This window comes from Physella acuta, unplaced genomic scaffold (genome assembly GCF_028476545.2).
Source record: "Physella acuta isolate Inbredline_101_S28 unplaced genomic scaffold, ASM2847654v3 ptg000171l, whole genome shotgun sequence".
NCBI classification, from domain to species: Eukaryota; Metazoa; Mollusca; class Gastropoda; family Physidae; genus Physella; species Physella acuta.
The window spans coordinates 1,158,855-1,180,000 of NW_026731690.1; the positions used below are offsets into that span (position 1 = coordinate 1,158,855).

At 37.2% G+C, this 21,146-nt stretch overlaps 1 non-coding gene across 1 annotated transcript; it reads left to right on the plus strand.

Moving 5' to 3' along the window:
• The first annotated feature begins 2,490 nt into the window (after positions 1-2,490).
• Positions 2,491-2,562, plus strand: Trnah-gug (transfer RNA histidin (anticodon GUG)). Its single transcript has one exon. It is a non-coding gene; the product is annotated as a tRNA-His (tRNA).
• The last annotated feature ends 18,584 nt before the right edge of the window (positions 2,563-21,146 follow it).

Consider the following 21,146-nt stretch of genomic DNA (forward strand, 5'->3'; position numbering starts at 1 on the left):
TATATTTTACAGAATAAATCATTCTTTTGATTGCTTCTTTTATAACAAATCCTAATACTTGAATTTTCATATAGATATGGTCACGAAACCTACTAAACCAGTGGTTCCCAACCTTTTTTGAGTGGCGACCCCCTTTTATAAAACGTAAGTGACCAGCGACCCCCATATAATTAACAAGTCGAAATTTGTAAAGCAAATAATAAGCACTAAATTAATATTTTCTAGTAGACTTTCAATATGAATTATTCTTGATAACTGTTTTAATACGATGAGCAAAATTACATGCTATTAACAAGCATTAACTAGCATTAACAATTAAATTTCGCAAATTTAAGAATTCATCTTGCATTTATCGGCAATGCTGGTAACATCAAGGAAAGCAGAAAATGGGTGACAATTCAGATTCTTCTTCTTTCAGCTCGGGGAAAAAAACGCCGCAGTTCGTTGTCAAGAGATTCAAGATGCACAGAATCCTTTAAAAATTTTATCTATTACACCACACTGCAGAGTTTCTCAAACATGGCAGTATTTCAAATATGTCTTTTTCCTCGCCAATTTTGCAGCTTTGATAAAAATGCCAAGAGATTATCATGAAAAGAGATAACAATCGTTCCTTTATCAGGTTAAGCTTATGTTGATGTTCGAATATATCTGCTAGGTATGATACTCTCTCCAACCACACCATGTCGTTAAAGTATATCAAAAGGTCTTGTTTCCTTGCACTCTTGCACTTCCAAGAACATCTTGATTTCATCTTTCAATTCAAAAACACGATTGACATTCCCTATTGAAGCCAGCGTACTGAAACATGACGCACCATCCGTACAAGCCCCACAGCCGTTTTCCCATTTTAATCCTCCAGTTTCAAAAAACGTATTTATTTTCTCCATCATATCTTCACAAAACATCAACTCTTATTTGCTAACATCTGAATGAATATATTTCACAAAGACAAGCAACTGCGAACACGAACTCACGTCTGTCGATTCGTCAACTTGAAAATCAAACAATGGTGAAAGCTTGATTTTATTCTAAATTTGTCTTTTAACATAAGCCACTGCATAGTATTGTTAGACAGAGATATTTGTTGCATCTTTACTGCACTGGAATCCCCAAGAATTAATTTTACCATCTTCAGCATACATTGTTTGATGAGATTTTCTCCTTTGTTTCGAGAGGTTTTTTGCTTGGCAATTTTTAATACAACTTCATGTGATGCTTGCACTAATGCTGTGTTTTCTTGGTGAAAAGTTCTGTTCGATTAAGTCTCTGACGTTTGTAACAAGCTTCATGCCAACGAAAGAACTACATATCTTTTTTGGTGTGTTCCGAATGACTCGTCTCAAATTGACGTTTAGAAATTTTCATAAACTCCTGACTAAGAACAACTTTGCACAGTACAAATTGTTTATTCTCTATTCCACTTCCAGTGATGTTAGTAATGCCGAATTTCAAATATTTTTCTAAATATTTATGTTTTTTATTGATTGCTAGAGTTTAGTCTACCAGTTGGCGACCCCCAAGAAAGCCATTCGCGACCCCCAGGTTGGGAACCCATGTACTAAACAATGTAAAAATGGTACAACACGACCACTGCTAATGCTTTGTTACTTTGTTCAACCTACCTGATAATTTACAACTGTAATACACTATTATCGAAATTGTTCTAAAGACAAGACTAAAAGTAGACAACATAAGCTTGCACATTTTACAAACTACACTCTAAAGCAGTGGTTCTTAACATTTTTGGAGGTACCAAACCCTATCAGTTTGATATGCGCCTGCACGAATCCTTCTTAATAGTTGTATCGTCCAAATTGACAAAATCTGATCGTGAATCCTATGAGTCGGGTGTGCGCCATGACCTCCGCCAAAGCACTGAGACTGACTTACCGAACTTCTCGGGTTCGATCGAACATGTATTATGAACCACGGCTCTAAACTCTTTTGATTTCTTCTTTTTATTCGTTCCGGTTTCCTACCGAGCATAGGCGTGGGCAGCACTCCCTCAACTCGCTTGATTTTCATGAAGATAAAACCCTAATAATCCAACCTCACCCATCTCTATTTCCTTCAGGACTTTTTGTCTCCTTTTCTTCCTCTTTCCCCGTGGAATACACCAGCACCTGCTTAGTGATGTTATTTACTGTCTTTTTGGTATTGTGCCCTAACCACCACTTTTTCAATGCTCTTATTTTATTTTAACACGTTTTTCTTAACTCAGCTTCGCGTTTGTGGGTTTGTTGTTAAAATTGACAACGAAAATTAGCCCACTTCTGATTGCTCTAGACATCTGAAATTCGGCATGCAGGCTATTTTCGCCTAACAATTTCAGATGCAATCATAAAAATTAGCAATTAGAGACCTAAATTAGCTTAATTAAATTACGCCCAAGGACCCTAAAATTGAGGACATGATTTCTAAAGATACCGACAAGACTGGAGGCCTATTGACACAGTTACTTTGGCCCCAATCGATGTGATCGCGCTGGCCGTGATCGTATAGTGGTTAGTACTTCGCGTTGTGGCCGCGACAACCCAGGTTCGAATCCTGGTCACGGCATGTAGGCTGCTGTGGGTCTCGCACTGCCAAGCTCACATAACAATTTCAGATGCAATCATAAAAAACTAGCAATTAGAGACCTAAATAAATTAGCTTAGTTATATTACGCCCCTTCTCTGTTTAAAGCGTATCGGTCGCTCAAGATTTTTAGTCCGTGTATTTAAAAACACTTAGTCAAGTCATACTTAATCAAGTCATTAGATAAAGTAGAAAATAAACTATATAAAAAACTTTTTAAAAACCACGTTTTTCATGTGTAGCAACGGACTAAAAAGGAGAAAATAAAATACTTTAAAAAAACGTGATGACTGTTTATACATTTGATGACAAAAAACGTGGGTCGGGCAGATTTATGATTAAAGCGAAAAGCACACAACACACGAATTTTGGAAATTTGATGGTGAACGTACCCACGTTTTTTTGTCATCAAATGTATGAACAGTCATCACAAGAACCTGCACAGCTTGAGGAAGCACAAAATCTACGAGCAGTCATTGGTAGATCCCCTAGGGTCGGAAGAAAAATTTATTTTCTACTTGTTAGTCCACAAGAAAAACGTGGTTTTTTAAAAAGTTTTTTTAAGTATTTTATTTTCTCCTTTTTAGTCCGTTGCTACACATGAAAAACGTGGTTTTTAAAAAGTTTTTTTAAGTATTTTATTACACTGTCTGTAACCTAGCTCCGAGCCATACAATGAAACACACTTCACATTTAGCTAAAGATCCTGACTAAATTTTTTGACAATGCATTTGAATTCTACATTGGTTTAGAATGTTAAAACTAGTTTAATTGCTGCTGAACGTCATGAGCCGTACCACTATTATTAATCCGGCTATTACTATTTCTTTAACCAGTACAATTAGTTCTGCATTTGTTGTTAACTGTTTACGAGAAGACAGCGCACATCTGCAAAATCCAAGACTTCGAACTGTCGAATTTATCGTTACCGTTGAATTATTGACCTTCTAATCATAGATGTCAAGCTGATCTGTAGCACGAAACTCACACACACATACACACTCACATAAATATATACATTTTATGTATGAATATTTTTTTAAATGTTTTATTTTCATGTTGGGCAGTGATTCCGGAGACATTAAAATAACTGCAACATTACATATCTCACAAACTTTACCTAAGTTAACATTTATCTTCAATGTAATGTTTGAAACCAGTCATCAAAAAAAAAAAAAAACACTGACTAAAGTTATCGTTATAAACATAAGTATAACAATTATTTATTCGAGGTTATAGTATGTAAAATTTCATTAAAACGCCAATGTTCAAAATGTTTGTGTTGCTTTTGTTGTTTATAAGTTGTAATAAAAATAAAAGCGACATCAATGCAATGTGCTTGTTATTACTTCAATAACATTTAATATATTTATCTTTTTAAATTCATAATGTACGTTAAGAATAGCAACTGGCAAAATAATGTTGTCATATGTGCTTTCAGCTAATACTGACCACTAGCGAAGTAATAAAATATACATTACAAGTCGTATGAGTCGTGTTTATGTGGGTGACATAACTAGAGTCTTTCTCGTAAAGAGCAGAGAAAAGAAAATAATTATGCTCATGAGATTTAAATCCAACAGTAAGAAAAATAATCACCTAACACTAAGGATTGGTTTGTTGTGCTCATGCAGAAAGCCTTTGTTTCCTTGAAAGGAAAAAAAAACTTTTGAAGTTTCAATAACACGAGGGCGTTAAACGGAAATTGATTTCAATAAATGTTCATAGCAGGCTGGTCAAAAGAATATATACGTGTCTCTACTAAAACTAGAGTACCTGTTCGTGTCTCAAAAATACTCTAGATATATATTCAATAAGTGAGTTTTCACTACATTCTTTATGTATGTATGTATGTATGTACATATATATATATATATATATATATATATGTATATATCGAAGTGACATATATATATATATATATATATATATATATATATATATATATATATATATATATATATATATATATATATATATATATATATAATATATATATATTTATATTTATATTTATAAATATAATATTATATCGAGTCACAGGAAGCAAAATGAATGACAGCTTAAATATCTCTTCACAGAGTTATGCAGTTCTTATTAAATTTGATTCTTGGAGATAAAAATCTATTGAATGTAAATAAAACAAGGACGTTCACATTTTCTGATATAACGCCCGATTACGTGCCCACACAAAGATTCTATTATGCCATAACCATCGTTTTACTGAATCTGTTAAGCCTGCTAGGAATTATGGGTAATAGTTTGACCTTACTGGACCTGAGAAGACAAAGATTAAAGGACTCAACTGACGTCATCATGGCGTCACTAGGTGTAACGTACCTACTTTTTTCAATCACAGGGATTCAATGTAATATTTTACTCACCTGTTCCCAACATTGCTATTTCTTTATTTTCAGAATAAAAACTGAATTCCTTAACATTTTGGTATTTGTGAATCGATTTGCAATTTTAGCAAGTTTTCACCAAGTAGCTCTGATGGCCGTGGAAAGATTCGTCTTCGTCTTTTTGCCGTTTGCTTGTTTAAGATATATTTCAATAACACGAATCAAAATTATATTACTTGCAGTTTTTATTTATGTATCACTTGTATGTTTCTTTGAAATATACTTCAGTGGATATTTATTTGAGGTGACGTCTATGGGGGATGTTAAAGTGAGTGGATTTAGTGGAGGATTGAATTATTTTAACATGAACAGATTTCTCGTTTTTTCATCAGTTCCTGTGGTCGTCGTTCTAGGGTGCACGATATTGATTCTAGTCAGAATTTTTCTTTCGTCTCAAAAGGCGAACACTAATTTTACATCTTCCCTCGTTTTTACAAACGTCAAAGACTTGAAAGTGATGAGGAAGATGGTCGTTGTGTGTGTGGTGTTTCTTGTCATTCTCATCCCATCCAAGCTTTTACAGGAGTTTTACTTATTGCCAGGGGCGTTAACTCAGCTTGATGTTATGGTGTGCGTGGTTACATCGATTTTATACCAGCTAAGCGCTACGGTAGATTTTGTTATCTACTTAACGATGAGATCCAAATTTTCAAAACATTTTCGTTTCTAGTTTAAGGCTAGATTTCATTAGTAAACTTACAGCTTGATTTTGTAAAATTTAAATTCTACAATTACGGTTAAATTAAAATTTTTGTTGGATTAGTTGAATGTAATATCTAATTTTGCAATCGAATTTTAATAATTTCAAATGTTTTAAATACAAACGAAAAAGAATAATTCACTTAGCGGTGAGAAAATTGCTTTTACTACTGAAATTATAAAACGTGATACAGTTTTATTTTTACAATCTGAACTAAAAATGAAAAATAAACGAGTGGTTATCAAAATTTAAAACATCAAATTTATTTTTCAATATATATATTTTAAATGTGTGGTAATTTCAATTTTTATTGAGTGAATGCTGATTTCGAATAACTATAAACTTAGATAATGTACTGTTTGAAATTGTATTATTGGATCATTTTTCATTGTATAACTTGTGGTTTTTTTTTCGCAAAATTGTATATACGTTCATGTTATTAATACATTTTAAATCTTAAACCTATCTCTATATTGTAATGTATTTTCAGAATCCTTTAGATCAGTAACATTCGTTTTGCGAAACTATACCCAATAAAAAGCCTCATGGAATCCATATTTATATGTAATTATTGTGAAGAAGAAGATACGTTTTCAGATATTTTATTTAACCACACCGAAGACGTGAATCCTGACTTAGTGATAGAATTCTTCTATAAGCTGGAATTTGTAATATTTGGGCTTCTTATTAGCCTTGGGATATTCGGCAACTCGGCAACAATTTGTATCGTTGCTCGGCAAGGGTTAGACACGGCAACAAACATATTCCTGTTTTCCCTTGCCGTATCTGATCTGTTGTTTTCCGTCTCGGGGATGCTCAGATTCTGCTACACAGGGGACCTGCATTCATACCTGCTGGGCAGCAGTAGCGTGCTCTTTTATGTTGGGAACTGCTATTCCATAGCAGTCACCTTCAGCTACCATCTCGTAGCTCTGATATCCGTTGAAAGGCTCATCGCTGTTTCTTTACCGTTTTACGTTGTGAAATTAAACACCCCTCGTCGTATAACGTGTATAATCATTTTATTATTGGCGTATGTTATTACTATAAATTTATTCGAAAACAACATCAAGTCTTTTTATTTAAATAAATTCCTTACCAATGAAGACATTCATTCTATTGACCGACTTGCCGGTGGAATGACCTTCCAAACTGTTTTCACTGTGTACAGGCAGATTCTGATAGCAACTGTACCATTGACTGTTGTTATTCTTTGTACGTCGTTGACCATACTAAAACTGCAGGTGTCGACTAAAAGCATGATCAGCCACAGTACGTCAGTGCGGAAGAAGGTGATGGAAGTGAAAGTAATCCGAATGCTCTCGACGGTGTGTGTGGTTTTCGTGGTACTAGTCGTGCCCGTCACCATCTTCAACGCCAACTACTGTCTCACCTATAACCTGAGTAAGGAAACCCTGCTGTTGTCGTACCTCGTCAACCAACTGACGGCGTCCGTCAATTTTATCATCTACGTCAGCATGAGCTCCAGATTTTCTAAAGCTTTTAGATTCCTGTATTGCTGGCAGAAGTAACGTGTAGAAAACATTTAATGTTTCTTGCAAACTCCACAGATTAAAACTTTTGGTATTATAATTTTCAAATAAATATATGCATGACTAAAGTGTGTTTCAAAAATTAAATATATTCATTCGGAATTTGAATGTGTCCTTATTAGGATTCATTTACATCTACATATATATATATATATATATATATATATATATATATATATATATATATATATATATATATATATATATATATATATATATATAAAGAGAGTTATTTTATATTATTATGTAGTTACATTGATGATTTAAAAAGACGTTTTAATTAGAAACATCTCAAATATGAATTTTTAAAAAACATTTAGGCATACTTGCTTGGCAGTGACGTGCTCTTTTATGTTGGGATCTGCTACTCCATGGCAGTCACCTTTAGTTGCCATCTCGTAACTCTGATATCTGTTGAAATTCTCATCGCTGTTTCTTTGCCGTTTTACGTTGTGAAATTAAACACTTCTCGTTGAATAGCGTGTATAATAATTGTATTATTGGTGTTTGTACTTACTATAGATTTATTTGATAACAAGTGTAGTTTTGTATTCAATTTAATCATCGAAAGTCAATGTTTTTGTTTTTTCTAGTATATATCGATTGTCTGTTTTGTAAATCTAATTGTCACTCTAGTAAATCAGATTGTATGATAAATAGCATAAACCGAATAAAGATATTTTAATGGAATCGAGAATTGACTTAAGTTAATCAACATTTTATTTCTTTAGATGAACAGAGAGAAATTGTATGTACGAAGACGAATCAACGTTTAAGAATATCTGAATAGAATCCTCAACTCATACTTTTTTGACGCATGTAATGACATACAAACTTTTATTTTTATTTTTTATCATTAAAAATATTCACTGACCATTGTAAACCTAGTAGTAGTTTGATCAATTTCTATTGCAATTTTTTTTTTAAACAAAAAAAACAAACATTTCTGTAACGCAAAATAAGGGCTAGAATTCGATTCCTAATATTACAATCGTTTAATGCAAAAGAGTGACGGTGTGAATTCACACTATTTGAACACATCCCACCCCAACATCAAGCAGCGTCAGTAAATTACGATTACACCCTCACTCGGTAGTGTGTCCTGATTTATGGATGAACGTCCCACATTTACAAACGCTAAAAATTAATTAAGACCTTTAAACTGGGCTCTTTAAAGTAAGCTTCACAGCGCAAAATTGTCTTTTGAATATTTTTTAAAATGTAATTTTAATTAAATACGCTTTAATCACCTGTTTTTTGTTTTTTTTTTTAAGATTACAACAGTGTTAAAACTGCAATGATATCATTTTTTTAAATTCAAAACATTTACTTTCGTTGTTAATATTTTTCGAAAGCACATTTGGTATAGGCCTATAGTTCAATAACAAGTTTAAGGTTTTAATTTGAGAACCTGCGCATAATTTTATTTCGAGTAAAATTATCTCGCTTCCAATCTGCATAGAATTAAAATTGTATAAAATAAATGTATATAAACCCAATAGTTTTTTAGTTTAGATAAACTGTGAGCTGTTCGAGAATTGTTCTTTACATCAAACCCTACAAGGTAAGTGTTTTATCAACTTTTGTACATTGACATGTTTAGATACACACTTAAAGTGTAGTGTAGGGTGTCAGGACCAAAGCGTTGATTTAGACTTGTGTTAAATATCATTAAAACAGCTGATTTTTTTCTTGAAGATCACATACAGTAATATTATAATGAAAAAAAAAGTTTAATTTAAAACATAAACGACTTTCTTCAAATTAAATTGCATTTTTATTTTCTAATTATTAACGAGTAAATTGTTTCTTTAGTTATAATCTGTTACATTCCAAATATTGAATGGGTTATTAAAGTATTTTTATATTAACATAAATTCTAGTATTTAAAGATTTAAAACATAACAATCAGCATTTCCTTTCCCTCTCTCTGTAGTTGTTAATCATGAAGGTTCTTACCTTACTTATGTGTGTCGCCCTTTTCTCTCTCTGTAGCTGTTAATCATGAAGGTTCTTGCCTTACTTATGTGTGTCGCCCTTTTCTCTCTCTGTAGCTGTTAATCATGAAGGTTCTTGCCTTACTTATGTGTGTCGCCCTTTTCTCTCTCTGTAGCTGTTAATCATGAAGGTTCTTGCCTTACTTATTTGTGTCGCCCTTTTCTCTCTCTGTAGCTGTTAATCATGAAGGTTCTTGCCTTACTTATGTGTGTCGCCTTTTTCTCTCTCTGTAGCTGTTAATCATGAAGGTTCTTGCCTTACTTATGTGTGTCGCCCTTTTCTCTCTCTGTAGCTGTTAATCATGAAGGTTCTTGCCTTACTTATGTGTGTCGCCCTTTTCTCTCTCTGTAGCTGTTAATCATGAAGGTTCTTGCCTTACTTATGTGTGTCGCCCTTTTCTCTCTCTGTAGCCCTTAATCATGAAGGTTCTTGCCTTACTTATTTGTGTCGCCCTTTTCCATGCCGTTACCATTACCAGCGCTGAACAAGAACATGAGGTATTATTTTCTTATGTTAATAATAACTAGACAATTGAGCATGTTTATTTAGATTTGATGAATGTATTTTCCAAAGCAATGTATAACGCGAAAAAAAATCGTATTTGATTCATGTGTTTCGTCCTGATTTTATGTCGCAGTTGCTTCACATAATGTTTGCATATTCAACAAATATCAGTCGACCACTCCAACCAAGTCCACTCGCGGACTGTTGTTAGAACAACTTTTAATTAAAAACGATTTTTTTTACCTGCAAATTCTGTCAAGATCAGTTAACAATATCGAGCATGACAATAAAATATTCGATACCTTTGCTTCAATTATAAAATTGTAAACAAATAAAATCCCCATTAAAATCGTAAAATTATTTTTCAAAATAGTATCGTTGTTTGGGACGACGTTGTTGAACGCTACACAGAAGGTCGCGAGTTCGAATCTCGGGCTCGAGTGTATAAGTGAAGCTTAGGTGGCTGGTCATAGTGCTGACCACACTACCCCCTCCCCCTCCCCCGCACTGTCTTTCGCTATATCAAGAGCAAAACAAACGAAGACATTATTGATATATATATATATATACATTTTTACACGATGTATGCATTTGCCAAATTGTTTTTCTTGATAATTTTACATTTAGAATTGTCACTTTAAAAATATGAATCTTCTTGAAATGTTTACATTTGATTTTTATTTTCATACAGGTTGACCTTAGTGAAAGATCAAGTGATTTAGAAGAAAAGAGAGAAGCGGCGGAGCCTCTCTCGATAGAGAAACGACGATTCTGTAGGATAGTCAACGGCGCGCCTACTGCGTGCGTTTGAAATCAGCTCAGATTTAATGGGAAATATTTCTATTCCTAATATATGTATGATGAAAAAATATGTTTAAAAATGTAAAACAAATTGTTGTGTTGCTTTCCTTTTAAACTATAACATTGTTAGAGGCATGATCGAGTTGTATAGCTTACGTCTGCTAATTCGAAGGTCTCGACTTCGGTTCCCTTGCTAGAGTCGGAGCACGTCTCTGACTCCACCCAGCTCTGATGGGGAGCTGAAAGTGAGGGGCGTCGGATGTGAGTGCTGAGAACATATCCCATTTATAGGCCGAGGTCGCAGAAACAGTTGAACTTTACTTAAAAGTTGGCCGATTTTCTTATTTGAATCACCACTGTTTGACAACCTATTATCTTCATGGAAAGGACGACGTGGTCGACTGTTAACCAGAAAGTTACGAGTTTGAATCCCGGGTGTGAGTCAGTAGAACGTGCCTAAGTCCACCCAGCTCTGATGGGTACCTAACTCTACTCCACCCAGCTCTGATGGGTACCTAACTCTACTCCACCCAGCTCTGATGGGTACCTGACTCTAGTCCACCCAGCTCTGATGGGTACCTGACTCTACTCCACCCAGCTCTGATGGGTACCTAACTCTACTCCATCCAGCTCTGATGGGTACCTGACTCTAGTCCACCCAGCTCTGATGTGTACCTAACTCTACTCCACCCAGCTCTGATCGGTATCTGACTCTAGTCCACCCAGCTCTGATGGGTACCTGACTCTAGTCCACCCAGCTCTGATGGGTACCTAACTCTACTCCACCCAGCTCTGATGGGTACCTGACTCTAGTCCACCCAGCTCTGATGTGTACCTAACTCTACTCCACCCAGCTCTGATGGGTATCTGACTCTAGTCCACCCAGCTCTGATGGGTACCTGACTCTAGTCCACCCAGCTCTGATGGGTACCTAACTCTACTCCACCCAGCTCTGATGGGTACCTGACTCTAGTCCACCCAGCTCTGATGGGTACCTGACTCTAGTCCACCCAGCTCTGATGGGTACCTGACTCTAGTCCACCCAGCTCTGATGGGTACCTAACTCTACTCCACCCAGCTCTGATGGGTACCTAACTCTAATCCACCCAGCTCTGATGGGTACCTAACTCAAGCAATGGGAAAGGCGACTGGGCAATGGGCTGACCACACTATCCCTTCATATGCCGCTGTCACTGCAATAGGTGAACTCTACATCACCGGTTCATAGACCGTCAGGTTCAAAAGGTTAATTAAAAGGATTAATCATCCCGTGATCTGTTAACACCTGTTATTTCTGACTCATATCCCGTTCCAAGGTTAACTGACCCAGCAGAGACAGGCAGTCAAACACATCCATTCACAGCCCGCATCTCATGGACTGACGTATGTAAAAGATATTCATTAATATAACTAGGGGCATGACGGGTCTACGACAAATTCCCAAAAGACACTTGCCCGAATGCCGTTTGCCCGAAGGCCGATTTCTCGAATTGACACTCCCAAATGGACACTTGTCGCATTCGGGCAAGTGTCCATTTGGTCATTTGTCGCATTCGGGCAAGTGTCCATTTGGGCATTTGTCGCATTCGGGCAAGTGTCCATTTGGGCATTTGTCGCATTCGGGCAAGTGTCCATTAGGGCATTTGTCGCATTCGGGCAAGTGTCCATTTGGGCATTTGTCGCATTCGGGCAAGTGTCCATTTGGGCATTTGTCGCATTCGGGCAAGTGTCCATTTGGGCATTTGTCGCATTCGGGCAAGTGTCCATTTGGGCATTTGTCGCATTCGGGCAAGTGTCCATTTGGGCATTTGTCGCATTCGGGCAAGTGTCCATTTGGGCATATGTCGCATTCGGGCAAGTGTCCATTCGGGCATTTGTCGCATTCGGGCAAGTGTCCATTCGGGCATTTGTCGCATTCGGGCAAGTGTCCATTCGGGCATTTGTCGCATTCGGGCAAGTGTCCATTCGGGCATATGTCGCATTCGGGCAAGTGTCCATTCGGGCATTTGTCGCATTCGGGCAAGTGTCCATTCGGGCATATGTCGAATTCGGGCAAGTGTTCATTCGGGCATTTGCCGCATTCGGGCAAGTGTCCATTCGGGCATTTGTCGAATTCGGGCAAGTGTCCATTCGTGAAATCGACCACACCCACCAGCACATATAACTCTATAAAGAGATTGTTTAACCAACCATAAGCAATACCAAATCGACCACACCCACCCGCACACATTACCATATATAGACATCGTATCATATTCTCTGACTAACGTTGTATTCATATTCAAATGATACTGGTAAAAAAATGCATCTGTTTTGCCAACGTCATGTCACTCTCAAATTGCTATGGTTCAATGCAGGTTTCAGTTGTCTCAAGCAACCATCAAGAAACTTGTATGTGTTGGCAACAGATGTAACCGGTGTGAATCCTGTATGCAAGTAATGTCATTCACTCGAGTATTCGACTTCTCGCTGAGCATACTGTTCACGGTAATTAGGCTCCCGAGAACACCCACCCACCCACCAACCACTGTTTCTAATTTTTATGCTACAAAATAAGCTTTAATGCTTGTTTGGACTTTTCAGATAAACGACTATGAGCTTTGCCATACAGGACAACGTCGAACCCACCTGTTTCTATGACCTCGGCATACAATTGATTATAATGTCCAAAATTGGCTATACACATGGACATTCATTTGAATTGATCCCAATTTGCGAACTGTAGATATTCCAGTTAGCAGTATTGCGCTCTATTGCCTGACCATACCGTCCCATCACTGGGCATATGAATGGTAGGTGTGGTCAGCACTTTGCCCAGCTGCCTTTACTTTCCCTAACATGATTTAGTTTCGAATCAGAGCTGGGCTGACACGGGGACGCTCTACCATCTTGGACCTGGAATCGAACTCGAGACTTTAGGATTAGCACCCTAGCGCTCTGCAGCTTAGGCCACATCGTCCCCATGTTTAGTGTTTAACAGATATTAAAAGTGTGTCTTTCAAACATTTACATTTCTCCGTAACTCAAAATGACAACACGAATTTAAAAACAAACACCTTAATAATGCATCGACAACAACGTTTATTGTTTTGGTTTCCCCAACTTCATAGCATTAGCTACATAGTTTGGATCACATAGCCATGGGGTAAAAGCACACCTCTTGCTGATGACCCTTGCGTTGTCCTCAGCTTCTCTCTTTTCTTCAACATCTTTCTCTATGTCCTTTGTGTCAATCTATCAGACAGCGTACAATAAAAATAACTCTAAAGACGTTTTAGAACATATTTTCAAATTGTTAGTTTACAAAGTTAATGCCACAAACTAAAAAATAAATAGAAGTAAATAGGACAAACACAGATAGAATAATTGCAATCACACAATTGATTCTGCAACAAAAATGCAATTGAAAATAATAACCAGAAATGTTAGTTAGTGTGGACTTTATGGTGTATCTTAAGAGAACCATCAAGATCTCCTTTCTCTAGCGCTGAAGCTGGGGGGGGGGGGGGGGGGGGGTAGTTGAGACGTAGGCTCACGGCATTATAGTCAACCAACACAAACTGCGGTGGGACTCCACAAATAAAATGTAACAAAATATTGCTAAAGTAAATTTATTTAAGCTGCATGTCCGAATGAAATAATATAAGCAACATATAGGACGGTTTGACTAATCAGTCAAATTTCAGAAAATAGAAGGCAAAATGGTGACGTCTTACATCATTCGCTGTGCTTGGAAAAATGTATAGTTAAATGTACCTCAAATGTTCTCAAAGTATTTTTAAGTTTTACAATACCTGGTGTTCCGTGCTTGCATAAGTGATAGCACAGAATAGCAGGACACACATGAGTAGGATTGAGCATTCATGCTGATCAACTGTACACAAAGTAAGATCAATAATTTTATAAATTGTAGAGCTAATGACCAATAAGCTTATGGATTTTATAAATGTAACAGACACTTTTAAGTGATTAGGAGCAACAAAATTGAATACATTTTTTAATTTGAAAAAAAAAAATGGTTTATTCTACTTTTAAAATGATTGAGTTTGAGATTTAAAAACAATGAGACTTTCTTTTCCTTTAACAATTAAATACATTTGTTAATTTGTTGACTCGTGATAAATTGCGCTGCTAGAAGTATTCAATATTTAATTCTACTAATTTTATAGCCTGTAACAGACAAATGACTTCATCAAATGACGACAGTTGGATTTATTCTTTAGCTACAAAGCGTATCATTATTTTTATCGTCGCTTTTTAAAATCAAATTTCTTTCTAATATAACTAATGCATTAAGGAAAGTGTACACCAAAATTAAATTTGAAAGGGATTTACATTTTTAAGATGACTGATGCACAAGTGATCATGTTTACATACATATATTTTAAACGGTTTAAATGCGTTTCAAAACTATTATAAAAAAATGTGATTTTAAACTATGACAATTTTTAGCTTTTTACTTTCTCGTATATACGAAGTATAGAGAAAGTCTTACAATCGTGCAAAAAAAAATCGAGATTTTTACAAATCTCGACGTTTTACACCTCACTGATATGGAAAAACATAATTGTGCAGTCTGTATGTCTGTCTCTGTGTGTGCGTGTCTGTCTGTGTGTAAAAACGATAACTTGAGTACCGTTATAGCTAGGTTGATGAAATTTCATAAATAAGTATTTTATCAAAATCGTAGTTCCGTATAAATTTTGAGCGATTTCCGATAACCGGAAGTGGTACTTTTTCTACTTTGAATTTTTAAAAAGCCTATAACAGTGATATATCAGATAGATAAATGAAATTTCACATGTTGGTTAAAGATCTAATTCTCTACCTGCTATCGATTTTTGAGTAATTTCCGTTGACGGGAAGTACTAATTTACGCTATTTCCGATTTCTCAAAAAACGCATGTAAATTTAAAAAGTGCTAATAATATTGCGCACTATTATGCACATTTTGTTTTGGCGTTCGCTTGGTGCGCAATTCTTTTTTCTACGAGATTCTATTCTATTTTTAAAAGTTTAAGTAATTAAAAATCATGTCTATATTCCGAGTTATATAAGAATATTCGAGAAAGTTTAGGGGAGATCACTCCCGGTTTATTTATCTTTGTGTTAGTTAAAAACTTGAGAACGCCTTGCATAAAATTATGATATTATTTTCACCAGAAGTGTGGAACGGCATACCGCCATAAAAAATGTTTTGGTTTAGAGAATCTTTGAACATTTATTTTTTATAGCTACCGCTGGTTTTAAGTTGTTTCATTCAATTCAGTTGGTTCAATTTAACTATTCACGTGTGTTTGACTAAAAATAACAGTGTCGGTTATTTTGTGAGAATGTCTGTTATGTTGTGAGGGCGTCCATTACATTGTAAGAGAGTATACCACAGTGTGAAGGTATCGATTACATTGTAATAGTATCTATTACATTTTTAAAGTGTCTATTACATTAATGGTGTCGATTACATTGTGTCTCTATTCGATTGTTAACGTGTCTTTGCACTATGTTTGATCACCAGTGTCTAGAACAATCAGGTTACATAAATAGTGTTGTGGAATGTTGTACGTTGGTGACATATAGTGTAGATGGATGTTGTACGTTGGTGACATATAGTGTTGATGGATGTTGTACGTTGGTGACATATAGTGTTTGATGGATGTTGTACGTTGGTGACATATAGTGTTTGATGGATGTTGTACGTTGGTGACATATAGTGTTGATGGATGTTGTACGTTGGTGACATATATTGTTGATGGATGTTGTACGTTGGTGACATATAGTGTTGATGGATGTTGTACGTTGGTGACATATAGTGTTGATGGATGTTGTACGTTTGTGACATATAGTGTTGATGGATGTTGTACGTTGGTGACATATAGTGTAGATGGATTTTGAACGTTGGTGACATATAGTGTTGATTGTTGTTTTATGGAGAAAGTTATGGAGGAAAGCTAGGCAAGAGCCTATGGGTGTGCAAATAAGAAGGAGGAAGTGGCGCTGGGTGGGCCACACAGCGAAAGGCTCACCCAAATGTTACACACCAAGCGCTTGAGTGGAATCCCCAGGGAAAGCGGAAGAGAGGGCGCCCAAGACAGACCTGGAGGCGGAGTCTTCTTGAAGAACTGAAGCCAACAGGGATGTCTTGGGAGGATGGCAAAATTAATAGCCGTGGATCGGAAGAAATGGAAGGAAATGGTGGAGGCTCCTTATGTTCCATAAGGAGCAAAGAGGATTAAGTCCAGAAAGTCAAGTTGTTTTAACGTCTTCGTCATATTTTATGTTTCGTAAAACTCAACAATAATTTAATCTTCTAACAAGCATTATTTAACAACATAACAAAAATCTATCAAAATACTTGCCTAGTAGGACTTGAGATTAGCAGCAATCTGAAGAACAGCACCCAATGTTGAGATGATCTGTTTGTTAAAATTACGGTCCTTATATACTTCAGTCACTTCTTAATTATATAATTACATTCATACCGATAAGCGGAGTTACCTGATTAAGATTCAATTATGCACAGATTCTCAAAAATCAGATTAATGGGTCTGACATTGTTTCTAGTTTTACATCTATGGTAAGTGTTACTGAATATTTGAGAACACCTAATAATTATAATATTTTGGAATTCTATCTAAAGTTGTAGAATGGCTTACCAGCATCAAACTGTTCTGGTTGAGAACTTTTCCACTTCTAGTCAGCCGACCGTCTTAAATTACCCTGGTCTACAAGGCCTAACAGATGGCAGATGAATATTTAATTTGTAAAGTGATGTACGTATTCTATTTTGTGTGACCGGGGGTCTGACGTAAAATGTGTGGTCTACAATGTGTGGGGTGTGGTACAATGTGTGGTCTGAGGTACAATGTGTGGGGTCTGATGTACAATGTGTGGGGTCTACAATGTGTGTGGTCTGATGTACAATGTGTGGGGTCTGATGTACAATGTGTGGGGTCTACAATGTGTGGGGTCTGATGTACAATGTGTGGGGTCTGGTGTACAATGTGTGGGGTCTGATGTACAATGTGTGGGGTCTACAATGTGTGGGGTCTGATGTACAATGTGTGGGGTCTGATGTACAATGTGTGTGGTCCGATGTACAATGTGTGGGGTCTGATGTACAATGTGTGGGGTGTGATGTACAATGTGTGTGGTCCGATGTACAATGTGTGGGGTCTGATGTACATTGTGTGGGGTCTGATGTACAATGTGTGGGGTCTACAATGTGTGGGGTCTGGTGTACAATGTGTGGGGTCTGATGTACAATGTGTGGGGTCTGGTGTACAATGTGTGGGGTCTGATATACAATGTGTGGGGTCTGGTGTACAATGTGTGGGGTCTGATGTACAATGTGTGGGGTCTGATGTACAATGTGTGGGGTCTGATGTACAATGTGTGGGGTGTGGTACAATGTGTGGGGTCTGATGTACAATGTGTGGGGTCTGATGTACAATGTGTGGGGTCTGATGTACAATGTGTGGGGTCTGGTGTACAATGTGTGGGGTCTGATGTACAATGTGTGGGGTTTGATGTACAATGTGTGGGGTCTGATGTACAATGTGTGGGGTCTTATGTACAATGTGTGGGGTCTGATGTACAATGTGTGGGGTTTGATGTACAATGTGTGGGGTCTGATGTACAATGTGTGGGGTCTGATGTACAATGTGTGGGGTCTTTTGTCTACAATGTGTGGGGTCTGGTGTACAATGTGTGGGGTCTGATGTACAATGTGTGGGGTATGATGTACAATGTGTGGGGTCTGATGTACAATGTCGGATCTAGTGTACAATGTTTGGGGTCTATAATGTGCGGGGTCTGATGTACAATGTGTGGGGTCTGATGTACAACGTGTGGGGTCTGGTGTCTACAATGTGTGGGGTCTGATGTACAATGTGTGGGGTCTGATGTACAATGTGTGGGGTCTGATGTACAATGTGTGGGGTCTGATGTACAATGTGTGGGGTCTGATGTACAATGTGTGGGGTCTGATGTACAATGTGTGGGGTCTGATGTACAATGTGTGTGGTCTGATGTACAATGTGTGGGGTCTGATGTACAATGTGTGGGGTCTACAATGTGTGGGGTCTGAGGTACAATGTGTGGGGTCTGATGTACAATGTGTGGGGTCTGATGTACAATGTGTGGTCTGATGTACAATGTGTGGGGTCTGATGTACAATGTGTGGGGTCTACAATGTGTGGGGTCTGATGTACAATGTGTGGGGTCTGGTGTACAATGTGTGGGGTCTGATGTACAATGTGTGGGGTCTGATGTACAATGTGTGGGGTCTGATGTACAATGTGTGGGGTCTGATGTACAATGTGTGGTCTGATGTACAATGTGTGGGGTCTGATGTACAATGTGTGGGGTCTGATGTACAATGTGTGGGGTCTGATGTACAATGTGTGGGGTCTGATGTACAATGTGTGGGGTCTGATGTACAATGTGTGGGGTCTGATGTACAATGTGTGGGGTCTGATGTACAGTGTGTGGGGTGTGATGTACAATGTGTGGTGTCTGAGGTACAATGTGTGGGGTCTGATGTATAATGTGTGGGGTCTGAGGTGTGTGGTCTGATGTACAATGTGTGGGGTCTGATGTACAATGTGTGGGGTCTGATGTACAATGTGTGGGGTCTGATGTACAATGTGTGTGGTCTGATGTACAATGTGTGGGGTCTACAATGTGTGGGGTCTGATGTACAATGTGTGGGGTCTGATGTACAATGTGTGGGGTCTGGTGTACAATGTGTCGGGTCTGATATACAATGTGTGTGGTCTGATGTACAATGTGTGGGGTCTGATATACAATGTGTGGGGTCTGATGTACAATGTGTGGGGTCTGGTGTACAATGTGTGGGGTCTGGTGTACAATGTGTGGGGTCTGATGTACAATGTGTGGGGTCTGATGTATAATGTGTGGGGTCTGATGTAAAATGTGTGGGGTCTGATGTACAATGTGTGGGGTCTAATGTACAATGTGTCACGTCTGATGTACAATGTGTGGGGTCTGATGTACAATGTGTGGGGTCTGATGTACAATGTGTGGGGTCTATAATGTGTGGGGTCTATAATGTGTGGGGTCTGATGTACAATGTGTGGGGTCTGATGTACAATGTGTGGTGTCTGATGTACAATGTGTGGGGTCTGATGTACAATGTGTGTGATCTACAATGTGTGGGGTCTGATACACAATGTGTGGTCTGATGTATAATGTGTGGCGTCTGATGTACAATGTGTGGGGTCTAATGTACAATGTGTGGCGTCTGATGTACAATGTGTGGGGTCTACAATGTGTGGGGTCTGGTGTAGAATGTGTGGGGTCTGATGTATAATGTGTGGGGTCTGATGTAAAATGTAAATCCAAATCCCTATCCCTATCCCTATCCCTATCCCTAGCGCTAGCCCTAGCCCTAGCCCTAGCCCTAGCCCTAGCCCTAGCCCTAGCCCTAGCCCTAGCCCTAGCCCTAGCCCTAGCCCTAGCCCTAGCCCTAGCCCTAGCCCTAGCCCTAGCCCTAGCCCTAGCCCTAGCCCTAGCCCTAGCCCTAGCCCTAGCCCTCATCACAGTGTTATTTAGATATCATATATTTGTTGTCGATTATACAATTAAATTTAAAGAAGCCATTTGCAACATTTGAAAAAAAAAATTAAAAATTCATGGTGCACCTGTTGTTGAGAGATTACACGGTTGGCTTTTACAAGTGAAAACCACTCCCAACCATAACATTATTTTCTGACGATACGCTGTTCCATAATGAAAATAATTTTATTGAAAGGGAATCTCAATATTTTGCGGAGAAAAAAATAAAGGCATAAAAAAGTTACTACACACCAACTTAAACCTTAAACCTAAACCTCTGAACCCGAAACGGACCTTTTATCTGGAAACGGAAAATTTAACGGAAAGGAAACGTAACAGGGTACAAAGATAACTGGAACTAAAGTCTGAATAAATCGGACATTTAGAATGAAAAAATTCGATCATAAATAAAAGCTTTAATTGGAACCGGAATTTCAACCTGCTTCGAAAATTTTAACCGGAAAAGCACTCTAATAATAACACTAACCTTTCATTTAACTTTTTACTTTGTCGGTATTTGTGTGTGTGTATCTACATATTCATCTTATTTTAGACACAGTTTAGGCGTTTAATTTTGTGCGTCTATTTTTTTTTCCAAATACTTTTATTTTCAATGAAACATATTACATCAACATTTGTATGTGAATTCCAAAGTCTGTAAATAAATTAAAATATTTTTTTAAAAAAATCAAGTTTTAAATATGAATGCGAAACTAAGGAAGTCAATTATTTTACAATATTATGTACAATATTGTGCAACATAAATTTTGTGCGTCTATGATCAAACACGTCATTTGTGATGTGTATAGGCTATTTCACAATCGTTCATTTGAATTCGTAAGTGCTCATAGTTCCATTTAGTCATCGGTTTCGTAGCCCAGCATAATAAATGAAATAACACAGCATAGATTGGTTTATAATTTATTTTATTGTCTTGTCTAATAACAACGACCTATAATAAGTTCTAAAATAATTAAGTTAAAAAATACTAAGACAGCTTCTGACACAGTCTTACTATAACAACCAGGA